A 17,005-nucleotide genomic window follows, 5' to 3' on the forward strand; every position below is an offset into this window, starting at 1 on the left:
AAAAACAGGATAACAATTCAGGAGCTTTGGGTAAAGGGGGAAATTGTTTTGTACCTCTGAATTGACTTGAAGGGTTTCACTGAATAAAAGAGTACGATAACTGAGGTTCACAATGTTGATTTGAATCAAGAAAAGATCCAATAATGTCTTGAATACTGTTTTGAAGAAAACAAGGAAACATATACTATATTCTTTAAGATGTCCATCAAATACCACCTCACACCTCTCAGACTGGCCAATATGACCAGAAAGAACAATGATCAATGTTCGAAGGGATTTGGGAAATCTGGAACACTAATACATTGTTAGTGGAGCTGTGAACTCATCCAACCTTTCTGGAAAGCAATTTGGAATTACGCCCAAAGGGCAACAAAAAATGTGCATACCCTTTGATGCAGCAATACCACTACTGGTCTATACCCTGAAGAGATGATGAAAAAGGGTAAAAACATCACTTGTACAAAAATATTCATAGCAGCCCTATTTGTGTGGCAAAGAATTGGAAAGGAAGTGAATGTCCTTCAATTAGGGAATGGCTTAACAAATTGTGGTATGCCTATGTCATAGAGCACTATTGTTCTATTAGAAACTAGGAGGGATGGGAATTCAGGGAAGCCTGGAAGGATTTGCATGAACTGATGCTGACTGAGATGAGCAAAACCAGAAAAACATTGTACACCCGTAACAGCAACATGGGGGCAATGATCAACCCTGATGGACTTGCTTATACCATCTGTATCCAGAGAAAGAATCATGGAGTTTGAACAAAGACCAAAGACTATTACCTTCAATTTAGGGGGAAAAAAACCACGTTATCTTATTATGTAATTTTGACATTTCTTATACTTTGTTTTTCTTCCCTAAGGATATGATTTCTCTCTCATCACATTCAACTTAGATCAATGTATACTATGGAAACAATGTAAAGACTAACAGACTGCCTTCTGTGGGGGATAGGGGGACAGAACCAGGAATAGGGGGAAAAATTGTAAAACTCAAAATAGATAAAACCTTTCTTTAAAAAAAAAAAGATGTCAGGTACAGCTGGGTGGCGCAGTGGATAAAGCACAGGCCCTGGAGTCAGGAGTACCTGAGTTCAAATCCGGCCTCAGACACTTAATAATTACCTAGCCGTGTGGCCTTGGGCAAGCCACTTAGCCCCATTGCCTTGAAAAATTAAAAAAAAAAAAAAGTCCACCAAAGCTGCTAAAATTCTTCAAAAAGTTTTTTGTACTTAATGAAAAATTTCAATTATTTTAAAAATATTTTGTGGGAAGAATTTATGATTGATTATGCCAGTCAAAAAGTGTTACCTCTATAAAATATGCACACATACACTTCACATTCACAAGAGGAAAGTGAATTTTCATTTTCATGGAGTTTACCTATAATGTACACATCTTTATGCAGCTGCATTAATTTAAGAACATATTACTTTTTCAAACAATATCAAGTTGCAGCACTTCTGTTGAGGCTTCTGAAATAAAGTGTAATGAAGTTATGACTCAATTCAGCACTGCTATTAATTCCCTCTTTATCTCATTAAATTTATAATCCATTGCTTTTAAATTTCTTTCAGCACTGCTTAAAGATTTATCTGCACTAGCAAAATCCTACATTTAACATTTTTCCCTTGGGTAACATTTACTTTTACATGATCATTCAAAATGACTGGTGATCAAAACTGGCAATCTCAAAATAAAAAATGAACATTTAATTCAAATACACTTTTCCTAAGGGAATAGCTTCTTGTGTTTTCATTTGATTTTTTATTCTAATATTTTGCCAAATAGTTTTTGTGAAGCCTACAGATATAGATTCACTATAGCCACTATTTATTACCCCCTTCTCAATAGGATAGCATGGCTACCATACAAACATCCTACCCTTCAAAAAATGTTCATTACTGTAGACAAAATTTACCTAGATTTCAGGAAATCATTTGCTCAACTACCTCATACTACTCTGGTGCAGAGAGAATTATATGGACTATGTGTAACTATAAAATTAAGATGGATTCAGAACTAGTTGACTACCAGGCTCAGAAAAGCCATTAATGATTCAATTATTGTGGTAATAAGTCTGTAGTAGACTTTTTTTTTTAGATTTTTGCAAGGCAAATGGGGCTAAGTGGCTTGCCCAAGGCCACACGGCTAGGTAATTATTAAGTGTCTGAGGCCGGATTTGAACCCAGGTATCTGCAGTAGAATTTTGTTGGCTCTCTGCTTAGTTTCTTTGTTGACTTGGGAATGTTCATAAAATCTGCAGTTGACAAAGAAGTGGGCAGAGGGGCTAAGACTGGATCCAAAATAATTGTGACAGGTCAGAGGACTGGACTAAATCTAATAAAGAAAAATGTGACGTCTTATCCTAGGTTTAAAAAAAATTCAAAATTGTGAGATACTAGTCACTCTAAAAAATACTTAAGAGTCTAAGTGGGCAATGACAAACTCAATGGAAGCAAGCAATGTGAGAGAAGCCAAAAATGTAATGTATTCTGGGGCTACCTTAAGAGAGGCATAGCTTCCAAGAATAAGGATATATTCATGTCTCTATTCTCTGGCTTAATCAGAGTACATCGAGAGTGCAGTCCTTAGTTCTAAGGAGAACACTGATAAATTGGAAAGTATCCAATATAGACGGCAATCAAGATGGGGAAGGCCATGTCATATGAGGACCAGTGGAAAGAACTGGGCATGTTTCAACCTGAGAAAAGATTCAGGGGATATAACAGATGACTTCAGTATCTGAAGGGCTGTCGTGTGGAAGAGAGGTTAAACTTGTTCTGACAGACCTCAGAGGGTCAGAAGAAGTGGGAAGAACTTGTCAAGATGCCAACCTGGGAATGAGGTCAAGAGAAGAGCTGTCTAGAAAAGGAGTGGATTGCTGATGACTGCCTCGAGAAGTGGTGGGTTCCTCTTCCTTAGAGATCTTCCAACATAAGGTGGACAAGCACTTACTTGGTATTAGAGTGAGTATTACTCTGGAATAAGGTTTGGACTAGTTGGCAGCAAGGTTCCTTCCAAATCTCAAGTCCTTTGAATTGCTCTATTGCCACTTAATAATACATGCTTATTATTCCCCCTTTTTCACTGCACTTGGGGACTTTCTGAAGGTTCCCCTAACAAACCACTTGTTGTAAATGAATGCACACATCATTTTCCTGTAACATGAAAGCCATAAGTTGCCAAGATCAAGAATGGCAAAAAAAAAACCCAAAACAAGAAAAAAAGAACCCCCCCCCAAAAAAAGAATGGCAAATACAAGAACTATGATTTTAGGCAATCTTCTTGAGTCTTTCTCTAATATTTTCAGATTACCTCAATGTCTTTTTAAAATGTTTTCATTTAAGAATTAATTTCATTTCTCTTCCAAATTTTTCACTTTGAGAAAACAAAACCATTGTAACAAAAATGCATAGGCAAACAAAAAAAATCTCACACTGGCCATTTCCAAAAATGTCTATCTTGTTCTATACCTACAGTCCATCACCTCTCTTTGAGGAGGTAGGCAGCATTACTCTTTAATGCTCCTCTGCAACTGTGGTCAGTAATTGCACTGATCAAAGATTTTAAATCTTTCAGAGTGATTTGCTTTATAATGCTAAAGTTTGTTAAACAAATTATCTTCTTGGTTCCGCTGAGGTATCCCTCTAAATTCTTGGCCACCACAAAAGAAGCTGCAATAAATATTTGTGTGTCTTCCTGCCTATAGGTCCTGTTTAATCTCTCTGAGGTTCAGGTCTAGTAATGGCATTGCTGAGTCAAGGGTTTCCACAGGTCACCTACTTTTTTGGGCAAAGTTCCAGATTGCTTTCTAGAATGGCTGGAGCAATTCCAACAACCATTCATTAATGTGCTGGTTTTTCTCCAGCTCCTCCACCATTTGTGATTTTTTTATGTTTTTGTCAATTTTGTCAGTCTGATGGGTGTGAGGGGAAATGTTTTTCATATGTCTCTTGGTAGCTTGCATTTGTTGTCAAGGCCTTTCCATTTTAGCTCCTGAACAACTCTCATACACACTATCCTCCTCTGGCACTGTGCCCCCACCCTGATGCAGGGCCCAGTTGCCCATCATATCTACCTGCTCCCAAGTCTCACCACTCGTCTCTCCTTGATGCAATCTATCTTCCACTCAGTTACATGGTGATGCAGGTATGACTAGCTCATCCCACTACTCAAACTCTAGTGACTTCCTCCACTATTCAGGGTCAAATATAAAACCATCTGTCTGTCATTAAAATCCCTTCATCACCTCTTCATTCTTCCCTTTCCAAAATTCTATCTTAGGGTCAGCTAGGTGGCACAGTGCATAGAGCACTGGCCATGGAGTCAGGAGGACCCAATTCCAAAATTCTATCTTACACTTTTCTCCTGCATGTTGTCCCTCCGTGACCCCAGTCTCCTTGCTGTTCCTCTCACAAGACTCTTCATCTTCACCATAACTGAAATGCCCCTCCTTCCTCATCTCTCTGCTGACTATCCTGGTTTCCTTCAAGTTCCAGATCAAATCCACCTTCTCTAGAAAGCCTATCCTAATCTCCCTCCCCTCTACTGATTATCTCCAATTTGTCCTCAATATATTTGTTGGATTGTAGCTGTTTGCATGCAGGTTATCTCTCTTGTTGAGAGCAGAGCCTGGCTTTACCCTTCTTTGTATCCTTGGTGCTTAGCACAGAGAAAGGGCTTAAATGTTTATTGACAAGCATGTAAGGGAATTGTGACTTTGTATCAGTACTTCCTTCAACACAGAATATTTGTCTCAGAAGAAAATTATCCAGAATTTCTAGGGCCAAAACTTCATGACCCTTTAGCCAATCTCAACATTTACAAAAATGATACCTTTGAATGTTAGTTTTTTGCTATTAATAATGTCTTTCCCATGGCCAAAACTACTTCAGAATGAAATCTAAGCTCTCCATCCCTCCCACAATAATAGTAGTAGCTAATACTTTACAAGGTAATGCAGTGAACCGAATAGTGGTCTTGAAGTCAGGAGGACCGGAGTTCGAATCCGAACTTAAGACACTTTACTTACTAGCAGTGTGACCTTGGGCAAGTCACTTAACCCTGACTGCTTCTCATCCAGGGTCATCTCCAGTCGTCCTGATTCATATCTGGCCACTGGATCCAGGTGGCTCTGGAGGACAAAGTGAGGTTGGTGACTTAGCATAGCCCCCCTCACTCAAATCAAATTCTTGTGCTTATCATGACATCACCTCCCTAATGCCATGGTCATCTTTGAGAACGAAGGACAAATGTCATCAAAAGTGCTTGGATGGGGCAGCTAGGTGGTGTAGTGGATAGAGCACTGGCCTTGGAGTCAAGAGTACCTGAGTTCAAATCCAGTCTCAGACACATAATAATTACCTAGCTGTGTGACCTTGCTTTTAATCCCATTGCCTTAATTTTTTAAAAAAAGTGCATGGACCACTTACATTATGGTGCCTTTTAGTGGCCTGCTAAAGGGATCAGGGATCCCATCTCATAATAATTTTTTTAATTAAATGAAGGAAATATAGAGGTTGATGAAAATAAAGATGTAAACTTTTTTTGTAAATTTTTTTTAACCATCATGATTCTTGGAGTCATGAAATCTGTCCAGATTTTTATGGTATTACAATCTCCTGAAGAAATACTTTAAATTTTATAAAGCATTTTTCTCATATAATCCTTCTCCCTGTCTCTCAAAGGTAAAATGACCAGCGTCTGGTCAATGGTTTGTGAGGGACTGACCTTGAACTAGGTCTTGCAACTCCAAGACTGGTGTTCTCTCATCGTAACACACAGATGACATAATTCAAGGAAGAAAAAACTAATATGTCAGACACAGACTTGGGATTCAAAAAAGATGATGATATAATCACAATCAACAAAAGAAACTTGATAGTGATAAATTTAAAGTCCTGTATTTGAATTTCTTTTTTCTTTTTTGGCCTAAGTCTAAGATGGAAAAAGCTCAGTTTGAAAGCAATTTACTTTAAAAAAAATGTGGTATATATTTAGAAGCTTAATAAATATTACACCTGTTATAAACAAAATCTTAACTACATTTTTAGAAACATAAAGTATCCAGATCAAGGGAGGTAGTAGGTTGTACTGCACTCTATAAAGACTATATTTGGATTTTTAAGGCCTAGTTCTGAGGAGCATATTTTAAGAGGGGGGGGACAGAGTTTAAGAAGTATCCAGAAAGAAAAACCCAGGAGGATGAGGGGTGTGAACTTTTGTGTCATCTGCAGAGATAATATTTACCTTGGAAAAGAGAAGTCTGAAGGGAAATCATTGCTGTCCTACTATATCTAAGAAATTGTCACATGAATGAAGGGGAAGAGATCTGTTTAATTCCAGGGACATATCAACAAGGAACTTGGAGACAGGTCTTAATTTAAATTTTTTTTTTTCTAATTTAGAACTGTCCAACTATAAATAGCCAAAACAGACTATTTTGAACACTGGCAGTATTCAAGGAGAAGCTTGATGTTGCTTTTCTAACATGCTGTTGAATTAATTTCTCTAATGGGGGTACCAAGGTTAGTCTAGATAACCTTAAAAGTTCACTGTAATAAAGATCCTTTGATACTGTGAGATCTCATCCCTTCCATCAGCTTCAGTTATCACTTCTATTCTAGGGACTTGTTAATCTCTTTGCAGTTTACACCTCTTTGGAGTCTAATCCCGCATTTTCAAATCCCCACTGGTTTATATTTATTAGGATAATTTATCTATACTTTAGGTCACTTAACTCATGATGTGCATACACACACACACACACACACACACACACACACACACACAGATCCTATTGTTCACTTCTCTATTGAATTAATGGTTTAGTTATTCTCCCAGTTACACTCTAAACTGCAACAAATTATCATGTGGAAGGAGCATAATCAGTGATTACTCCAAAACTTCTTTCAAACCCTAACCCTAACCCTAACCTTCGAAGCCTTCTCTAAGATGTCCTTATTTCTTGATGAGAAAACTGAGGACACCATTGTTAGTTCTCTTTTTCTTCCCTACTCTACACTGCAAAAAACTGTATAATTTTGCCTGTCCATTACTCCTACCTCTGAGAAAGATGTTCTTCCAACAATCCTCCTTGTGGCTTTGATCCTTCCATTTTCCCTAGGCATCTAGTCCTACATTCCCTTTCTCTCATCACTCATCTTTTTCTGCCTATTTGTTCCTTTTTCAAGGTCTATAAATGTCCTTGGGGCTACTCCATCCTGTAAATAAAACAAAAAATTCTTAATCTTTGTCTTTCCCTCTAGCTACTATCCCATATTTTAGCTTTTTTTTCCTGCCAAACTCTTTGAATGAGCTATACCTATAGTCTCTACTTCCTTGTCTCTCACACTCCTAAAATCCTTGCAAACTGACTCTTAGGTTACAAACACCAGTTATCTTAAGTGCTAAATATGGCTTTTTCCTCCCTTTAAACTAATCCTAAATCTTTAATGCTCTCTAATGGTTCTCATTCTTCCTATCTTATCAATTCATATTCTCATATAGATCATCATCCATTCCCTGTCCCTAACCTTGTGTGCTGCCCAAAGATCTGACCTAGGTTATCTCTGTAAGCTGGTTAAGGACAGGGACTGGTTTTCTATCTAGTTTTAGCTTTTACTAAACCGGTTTAGGTTTTACATCCCCAGTGTCTTCTATTATACTTCTCACATAGTAGATGCTTAAGGAACTTATTTGTTTGAGTTGAGGATGTCTCCCAAAGCTATCTATCTGTTCAGTTCATAGCCATCTCTTAGGTTCCAGTGCCCATATCATTGATTGTTGGTAGTTACTTCCATTAGTGGGCAATTTCTACCTGGACATCTTTTAAACTCAAAATGTCCCAAACAGAACTCATCTTTTCTACTACATTTAAAACCCCTCCAAAATTCCCTATTTCTGTTAAGGCCATTATCATCCTAAGCACTTAGATCACAAACTTGGATTCATCCTCAATTCTTTATTCTCTCTGACACATACATACCTCCCCCCTCCAAACCATATCCAATTAATTGCTTAAAAGGTAAAAGATAGGACAGTAGATAGAGCTCTAAGTGTTAAGTCAGCAAGCCCTGAGTTTGATTTGGCCTCAATGACTAGCTGTATGACCCCTAGGTAAGTCACAGACTGATTCAGTTTCTTCAACTGTAAACTGAAGACAACAGGTCCCTGGGTGGTTGTCAACAGTCCCCAGCACACAGACCCAACATAAATGCTGCTTCTCCTTGGCCGTCCCCCTCTGTACAGTGCTCAGCACAGTGTCTGGCCCAGGCCCTGCCAGGTGCTCCTCAGAGATAGCACTTGCCATTCACTGTTGGCACCACTAGGTGTCAGCCTGGACCCTGGCTGTGTCCCACCTCTCCCAACCACCTGCAATGGGCATCCCCAGCAGCAAGCCCTTCCAAGGCTTTCAAGCTACATCAGAACGGTGGCTTTCCGAGTTTTTATTTCGCCAAATCAATAACATTTGAGTAGGAATAGCTAATGCCTCATCATCCCCTACCAGAGATCTTCAATGTAAATGAAAGCTGATCCTGCTTCAGTCTGTCAGTGAAGGAGTCACCTCATCATCTTTGGGGATTAATTTTTTAACTGGATTAGCACCAGCTGGCCATGATGCTTCTGATGAATGGATGCAGGCAATAGGTGAGACACGATCTGCTTTTGACACATTGTTTTACAGATGAGGAAAACAGACTCAAAGGGGGAGAGTAACTGGTGGGAAACCATAGATTAAGACTGCAGCCTTGGCCACTTCAACTGCAGGACCACTCCTGAACCCCGGGTAATTCAGGATAGTCAGAGGGGCCTTGACTTTCCTCCAGCCACATGGTGAGCTCCTCTGGGGGTAAACGTGGTCAACCCTAGCACAAGAAGTAGCGACACCCACACCAATGGGCAGGATCAGGCAGGAACGGGAGCCCAGAAAGATCCCTTCTGTCACTGTCACCTACATCATAAAGCCTTTCACAATGCAGATGGTGTCAAGAGCTGGGTCCAATTATTGGGGGGGGGGGATAACACAGAATTGGTATGAAAAAAGGAGCTGGAGTCATACTAGGAAGGATTTCAATGTCAGAATAAGAAGTTTCTCTTCTATCATAGAGGAACATGAAGCTAACCTGAACAAAAGGAGTGACATTTGACCTGAAGTCAGGGAAGTATAGCTCAAATCTTAGAAGACAGAACTCAAAAGACCTGAAAGGTTGGAGCATAGCTATTAAGAAATTTGTTAAGGTTAAATATAAACACCTACAATTTAATTTTAAAAATCAACTGTTAAATAGAAGATAGATGACTATCTCTTTAAGTAATTTCATATAAAATTAATATTTTCACAATTTCATAACTGATTAATAACTAATATTTATATAGCACTTTACAACTTTACATAATTCTCATTTGATCATTTCAACAACTCAGTGGGGCATAATTGAAGGTAATATCGTCTCCATTTTACAGATTTAAAAAAACCTGAGGAGCAAAAAGTTTAACTTACTTGCTCATGGCTATAAAGCTAGTAAATTCTGAATCTAGAATTTAAGCACAGGTCTATACTGATTCCACAACTATGTTGTTGTCTCTAGGATTCCAAATTCAATGAGTCAGGACTGTTTTGGCAACAAAAACAAAAAAGGGGGGGGGGTAAATACAATTTCATTAGGCAACAATAAGAAGCTTTAAAGCCCCTATTACACACACACACACACACACAAGCTCTGTACTCTCAAATTTCATGATCTTCACAGGACTTCCACTCCATCAGGAAAGTCCATGGGCCTACACAGAAGGATACACAGGAGGGCACATGCTGGTCATGTGTCTGTACCAAGCCCAGCACCAGGTCCAGGCGACCCTCCAGACTTTTTTCTACTTTATCCCTGAAACTTCATCCTGGAAGCTTCCTCCGTCCCTCACAAAACTTCACCGTAGGAGGGGGCTTTGGCTAGCCATATCTCAGTCTTCTCCATCTGCTCTAACGGACTTCCTCTTCCATGGCCTTACATCAGATAACTGCAGCCTCTCTCTTCTACCCACTTTTGGACAAGACGGCTACTAATCTGCTCAAGGAGGTAGTAAATTAGCTCAGGTCAGGAAAACAGAACTGATTCAAGCTTCCATAATGATCAGTACTGGGTTGAGTCCATAAATGGCTACTCCATTTGCAGGCTGAGTGAGAGATTCAGTTTGGGAGAAAATAAAAAAGGGAAAAGTCATATAAAAGAAGCAAGGGATTGAGATTTTGCTCTTTCTCAGAGAACAAAACAGTAACCAATGAGCAGAAATTACAGAGAAGGCTTAAGTTTATTACAATAAAAATTTTTCTATCAATTAGAACTGAGCAGAAACTGACAGAACTTGTGTTCCCCACATTGCAGCTCATGAATCCTTTTCAAATATAGGATTTTATGGTTTGATAATTATCCAAAAACAATAACAAAGCAAAACCCTCTCTAAGACATAATCTTTTCCTTTTTTCTCTCTTAAGGAATAGATAGATACTTCTAGAAAGTAGCCCCACCCAACCATACAGTTTCTTGTTACAATAGAATTGGACTTTGGTCTCTAAAGTTATAGCAGAGCATTGACTGTATCATGACAAACTTAGAGGCAGTTTCATAACCTTCAAAACACCCCCTACACAGACCCTTTTACCCAAAGATCTCATTACTGGCCATGTTCTCTAACAAAGTGTCCCCTTTAAATGTGGCTCAAATATTTGAAGATGACTATCATATCTCTACTAAATCTTCTCTTCTCCATGCTGCACTTAACTAATTTCCTCCATTTCTGGGGGGGGGGGGGTGCTAATCTCCTCAATGTCTTGGTTGACCCCTTCTGGATACATTTAAGTCTGTCAATCTCTGGAGCCCCAGAAATAGACAAATATACTCAATCATGAAATGTCTCTTATTTTGAATGCTACCATTAATAAAGTTCAAAGGTGAATTAATATAGCCAGAGTAGAAGAGCAAATAAGAGGCTGGACTATGAGTCAGGAAAACCTGTTTTAAAATCCTGTCTTTGATAAATACTGGCCACATAACCACAAGCAAATTAGTTGATGCCTAAGTACTTCAGACAACTCTCTAAACTCTAAGTTACAAATTAGTTACTCATTCATTTGTAGAAGCCTCTACATCATCCGTTTCCCCACATTAATGAAGTTACAGGTCCAAACCAAAACAAACATCCCTTACCCCTTTTAATTTCCTTTTTTAGTAGTTACATCATCCTATTAAGTTTTTTTTTTAAAAGAAATAATATATTTTACATTTTCACAGCACTTTCAAGTTTACAAAGCACTCTTTCCTTACAATATCTCATGTGATCCTTACAGGTACTTTGTAAGGTAGGTACTATTATCATCATAATACAGATGAGGAAACTGAGACAGGTTAAATTATTTGTCCAAGATTACAAAATTAGTAAGTATCTGTTGGGGGATTCAATCCCAGGGGGTCTTCCTGAAGCCTCCTCACCAGAGAGCATCCCATGCCAGTCCCTTGCTCACATTGGTGAGTTCCTCATTTAGGAAATGGGGACCCAGGCTGGCCATCCTTCTTTATTATACAAATATTTATTTGTTTTCCAATTACATACAACAGTAGTTTCTATCAATCATTTTTGTAAGGTTTTTAATTTTACAATTTCCCCCTTCCCTTCCCCCACTTCCCTCAACAGAAGGCAATCTGATAATCTTTCATTGTTTCCAGGATATGCATTGATCAAAATTTAATGTGTTGAGAGAAAAAAAACAAATCCTTGAGGAAGAAATAAAATATTGAAGAAAGCAAAATTATGTAGTACATAAGATAACTTACATATATACATATATATGTATATATGTAGATACCAGTTTGTTCAGCCATTGATTTCTAATTCTTTGCCACTACAAACATGATCTCTTCAGGATACAGTAGTGGTCCTTCTGGGTCAGAAGGGGATGTACATTTTTACTACCCTTTGGGCAAAGTTGCAAATTGCTTTCCAGAAAGGTTGGATCAGTTCATAGCTCCACTAACAATGCATCAGTGTCCCAGATTTCCCACAACCCCTCCAGCATTGATCATTGTCCTTTCTGGTCACATTGCAGGCCATCCTTCTTTCAACCTCTGAGTTTGGCTTCCGACTTAGCAAATTCTGACATCATGTCCCAGAAATTTACCCCTTTTCAGCTAACTTTTGTTAATGGTCATCTCCAGGTAGAGATCAATGCACTACTTACTATTGACAGAATCTATTAAAGCTTCACTCCAACTCAGTTAGGACCACTAATCATTTGTGTACAAATTTAAGAGTTTTCCATGTCTAACACTAAGAAAATTAACTTGAGAAGAAAATAAACCATAAGTATTTTAGAAGAATTATTTACATGATTTATATGCTAATTTAACCAATTCATTAAAGCAGGTCTATAAGGACTAGCTAACCCTTACATTAATCATTTTACATTAATTCATGGTCAAAAAACAAACTGCATTTTTTGAAATTATTATAATTTATGTTTTGACCAATTCAAACTAGCTGTTCAACCAATGCCTATTGTCTGTATTAGAACATGCAGTTTATAAAACAATCCACAGAATCCTTTCCATAAGTATCTCTATTTCAAGATTACACACACACAAGCTAATGATAGATATATTTCTGCAATATAAACACTGCAATCAAATGCCCTGGGTCCAGGTGTTGAAAGAGAAAAGCCCAAAGATCAGAGTTCTTAAAGCTCAGATTTTTAATTTCCAGGTCTGCAAAGTTCACATATATTACAGAACACAAGCAGTTCACAGATTTAATTCATCTGGAGAGAAGGCAAGTTACTTGAGGACAGGTCAAATAACACAGGTTAAGACTAGCATGACTAAGGGAAAGAGAAAAAGGAGAGGAAAACAGCCATAAGAGATACTTGGGCTCAAATCAGAGTGAGTCCAACCTGGAGCTGGGCCCAGATTATAGTTACAAGTTGGAAAGAAGTAGTTAACTGAAAGAGAAAAAGAGAGAGAGAGAGAGAGAGAGAGAGAGAGAGAGAGAGAGAGAGAGAGAGAGAGAGAGAGAGAGAGAGAGAGAGAGAGCAGCTTAGATCCACATGGATCTGGAGCCATATTGTTCCAGTGCCCTAGGTTGGAGCACATATTCTAGCTTAGAGAGAGAGAGGAAAAGAGTAGAAGAAATAGACTTTCTCACAGCAGATCTCTGCTTAATGCATTTCCATGGGTGGGACAAGGATGGAGCTTCAGAGAATACTTGGCTCCAGGTATCCTCCAATGCTGTGCCAGAGGGGTGAGACCCAAGGAGTAGCTAAGACAGTACTCATTGTGCATAAGTGGCAGTCTACATACTTGTCTTTTCTGTCCCAAAGGGCATGGGGTTCAAGTTCAGTGTGGTAAAAGATTAGATCATTTCCCTGTGCTTTGCTTCAGTTTTACTGGTTATAGAAAATTGCAAAACTTCTTAAGGACCCCAAACTTCTTCACTGATGTAATAGAAATATTCCAACCAATGGTGTTGGTTGCTTTTCCATCTTGGCACACCAGGCTCCAAAGAATTAAAAATGAATATGACTCTAAGTAATAGGTAATAGGGAGGGCCAGGAAGGGTGTTATCTACTACAGCTTGTTTACATTTAAGAAACTAAAAGGATGTTATCAATGAAATGTTTGGTTCCATGGCAAGCTTCATAGACAACCCATGAACAGCTCACAGTCCCATGTTGTAAGAGTATCATCAAAAACAAAGCAAAAGTGAGGAAAGTCAGGAGAATATTTGGTAAGTTTCCTAAATAAGCTATGAGAGGACAAGAATAACCTTGGATGAGCAGACATGAATGGGAAATATTAATTAAACAAGTGCTAAGCTGTCAAAAGCCACCGAATTTCTATCAATCAATAAGTACATGCTACATGTCAGACGCTGTGCTAGGTGCTAGAAATTCAAAAATGAAAAAGGATAATCTAATGGCAAAACTGAGCCTAAGCTAGAAGAGAAAAAAAAAAATTTTTAATGAAAGAGAGGCTTTTAGGGGCGGCTAGGTGGCTCAGTGGACAGAGCACCAGCCCTGGAGTGAGGAGTACCTGAGTTCAAATCTTACCTCAGACACTTAATAATTACCTAGCTGTGTGGCCTTGGGCAAGCCACTTAACCCCATTTGCCTTGCAAAAACCTGAGAGAGAGAGAGAGAGAGAGAGAGAGAGAGAGAGAAGCTTTCCAAGCATTCTTGATGAAAGGACCAGGGCTGAGTAGGAAATCTGTGTACTAATGCAAAATTTAACAAGAAGAATAAAAAGGAAAACAAGCAGAGAAGTTATAAGGGAATTCACAAGACTTAACTTACATTATTATATGGGGAGATAATAAGCATGTGCCCCTTCCCTCAATCCCCTCCCCCAACTTTATCATTACCAGGGATTTTAGAGGAAGTCTAATTACAAAGTGAGTTGAGACATAATTTTATTATTTTTAGCTTATTTCAAATAGAAAGGAATACACTGGGAGGGGGTGAAGGGAAAAGGAGAATGGGGGAAATTATTGCAAATCAACAGGATGCTCAAAGAAGAGTTTGTACAATGGAAGTAGAGTAGGTTTGAAAAGGAAACACATGAAGCTCACTCTCGTGGGAACTGGTTCATGGAGAGATTACAAATATAGAAGTAGGTGCAGAAATTCATCATTCCTAGGAAATTCAAAGGAAAAAGGGTGAAGGGAAGGGAGGGGAATAAAAGGGAAGACAGATTAAGGGAGGTGGTAGCACAGAAATAAAATAGATTTTTAAAGTAGAACACGGAAAAAAAGAGATGAAAAATATAAGAGATAGTATGAAGCTAGGTGGAGAAATATACAGTTGGTAATCATAAAAATGAATGTAAATGGGGAACAACTGAGTGGTGCAGAGGACAGAGCACCAGCCCTGGAGTCAGGAGGACTTGAGTGCAAATCCTGTGGGACCCTGAGCAAGTAACTTAACCCTGACTGACTCACAAAACCAAACCAAATAGAAGGGGAAAACATAGCATGTACTAAAGCTTAAAAACATCACAAGTGAAAAAAAAGAATATTAATTGCATCTTTTCTCAACCACAATGCAAGAAAATTGCCTTCAATAAAGGGTCTTTGAAGCAAAGATTAAAAAAAATGGAAACTACTATTCTCTTAAAGTGATAGATCAAAGAACAAATTATAGAAGTAGTAATTTCATTCAAGATAATAACAATGAAACAACATACCAAAATTTGTGCAATGTCACCAAAGCAGAACTTAAACTTTTAAAAAAAGAACAGAGCAATACATTTGACATGCAAGTAAAATATTCCTCACTCCCCCAAAACTAAGAAATTAAAATCTTCTAAATAAATACCAAAATTGAAATCCTTAAACATCAAAGGAGAGATCAACCAACTTGAAAGTAAAAAAAGTCACTGAACTAATAAAACTAAATGTCTGTTCCCTCCCTCCCCATGAAATTAATTAATTTGGTTTAAAAAATAAAATTACCAGGGGGAGCTAGGTGGCGTGGTAGATAAGGCACCGGCCTTGAAGTCAGGAGTACCTGGGTTCAAATCCGGTGTCAGACACTTAATAATTACCTAGCTGTGTGGCCTTGGGCAAGCCACTTAACCCCATTTGCCTTGCAAAAAATAAACAAACAAACAAACAAATAAATAAATGGTAAAATTATCAGTATCAACAATTAAAAAGCATCAATGAAGAAATAAAATTATTGGGGATTATTTTGCCCAATTATATGCCAATAAAATAGTCTAAATAAAGTAGATGAATTATTACAAAAACATAAAGTGCTTAGGTTAAATAACAGAATAGGAAATACAATACTTAAATAGCCCTATTTTAGAAAAATTGAACAAGCTGTAAATGAACTCTGAAAGAGAAAAAAACACCCAAACCAAATGGATTTATAAATTAATTCCACCAAACTTCAAAAAAAAAGAATTCCAAACTATATAAACTATTTGAAGAAATAAATAAAAGATCTTTCCAAATTCCACCTATTATAATACAAATACAATCTTGATATCTAAATCAGGGGTAGTCAAAATAGAGGATGAAATCCCTAGAGCAATCTCTCTTGTAATAAATGATACTACCAAGCAATTATATCAATATAATACAAAAAACACCATACATTATAACCAGGCTATATTTTACCAAGTAAGCAGTGATGATTCAGTATTAGGAGAAAATATAAGCACAATTGGCCATGTTTGATAAAACCAACAAAAATCCAATGGTCATTTCAAGAGATGCAAAAAAAAAAAAGACTTCTGACAAATTATAACTTTCTTTGTTGTTAAAAACCACTAGAAAACATGAATAAGTGAAACTTTCCTTTAAATAATTAGTATTTAAAATCAAGAGATAAAAGTAGAAGTTTTTACTATTAAATCAAGAGTGAAATAAGGAGGCCTATAGGCCTATTGTCTTCATTCAATATTGGAATAGAAATGCTAAAAAAGAGCAATAAGAAAAAAAGAGAAAATAAAGGAATAAGCATAGACAAAGAGGAAACAAAATCACCACTTTTCACAGACAGGATTCTTATAAAATCCCAGAGAGTAAATTTTAAAAGTAATTGAAACAACTTCAACAAAGTTGCAGGAAATAAAACTAAACCATATAATCAGCTTTTCTATATAATAACAAAATCCAACAGAAAAGAAATTCCATTTAAAGAAAAATGATGATATAAAATACATGGGAATCCCTGTCAAGACACACACACACACACACACGAACTATATGAGCAGAATTTCAAAACATTCTTATTAAACTGAGTTATATAATTAGAAAAATATTAAACTAGATAATTTTGATTACATTAAATTAAAAAGCTTTTGCACAGATAAAACCATTGTAACCAAGATCAAATGAAACAATTTTTACAACTAGTATTTCTAACAAAGGACTCATTTCTAAAATATACAGAGAACTGTGTCAAATTTAAAAAAAAAAGCCATTCCCAAATTGACAAATGGTCAAAG

General features: G+C 37.4%; 1 protein-coding gene and 1 long non-coding RNA gene across 11 annotated transcripts in view; one reads left to right on the forward strand and one right to left on the reverse strand.

Annotated features, from left to right (window-relative positions):
• ARHGAP21 (Rho GTPase activating protein 21) overlaps nt 1–17,005 on the reverse strand; it is a 153,727-nt gene that overhangs the window by 58,719 nt on the left and 78,003 nt on the right. For 2 of the 9 annotated variants that reach the window (XM_074193018.1, XM_074193019.1), the window contains one exon: nt 5,038–5,139. The exons of the other annotated variants lie outside the window; for them this stretch is intronic. The gene's annotated coding sequence lies outside the window, so the exon portion shown is untranslated. The remainder of the gene's footprint in view (nt 1–5,037; nt 5,140–17,005) is intronic. 9 annotated transcript variants of the gene reach the window in all.
• The window catches only part of LOC141492588 (uncharacterized), a 69,492-nt gene continuing 61,522 nt past the window's right edge, over nt 9,036–17,005 (forward strand). For both annotated transcript variants that reach the window (XR_012469976.1, XR_012469975.1), the window contains exon 1: nt 9,036–9,213. This is a non-coding gene — a long non-coding RNA (uncharacterized LOC141492588). The remainder of the gene's footprint in view (nt 9,214–17,005) is intronic.

Source organism: Macrotis lagotis, chromosome 7, assembly GCF_037893015.1.
Source record: "Macrotis lagotis isolate mMagLag1 chromosome 7, bilby.v1.9.chrom.fasta, whole genome shotgun sequence".
NCBI lineage: Eukaryota > Metazoa > Chordata > Mammalia > Peramelemorphia > Peramelidae > Macrotis > Macrotis lagotis.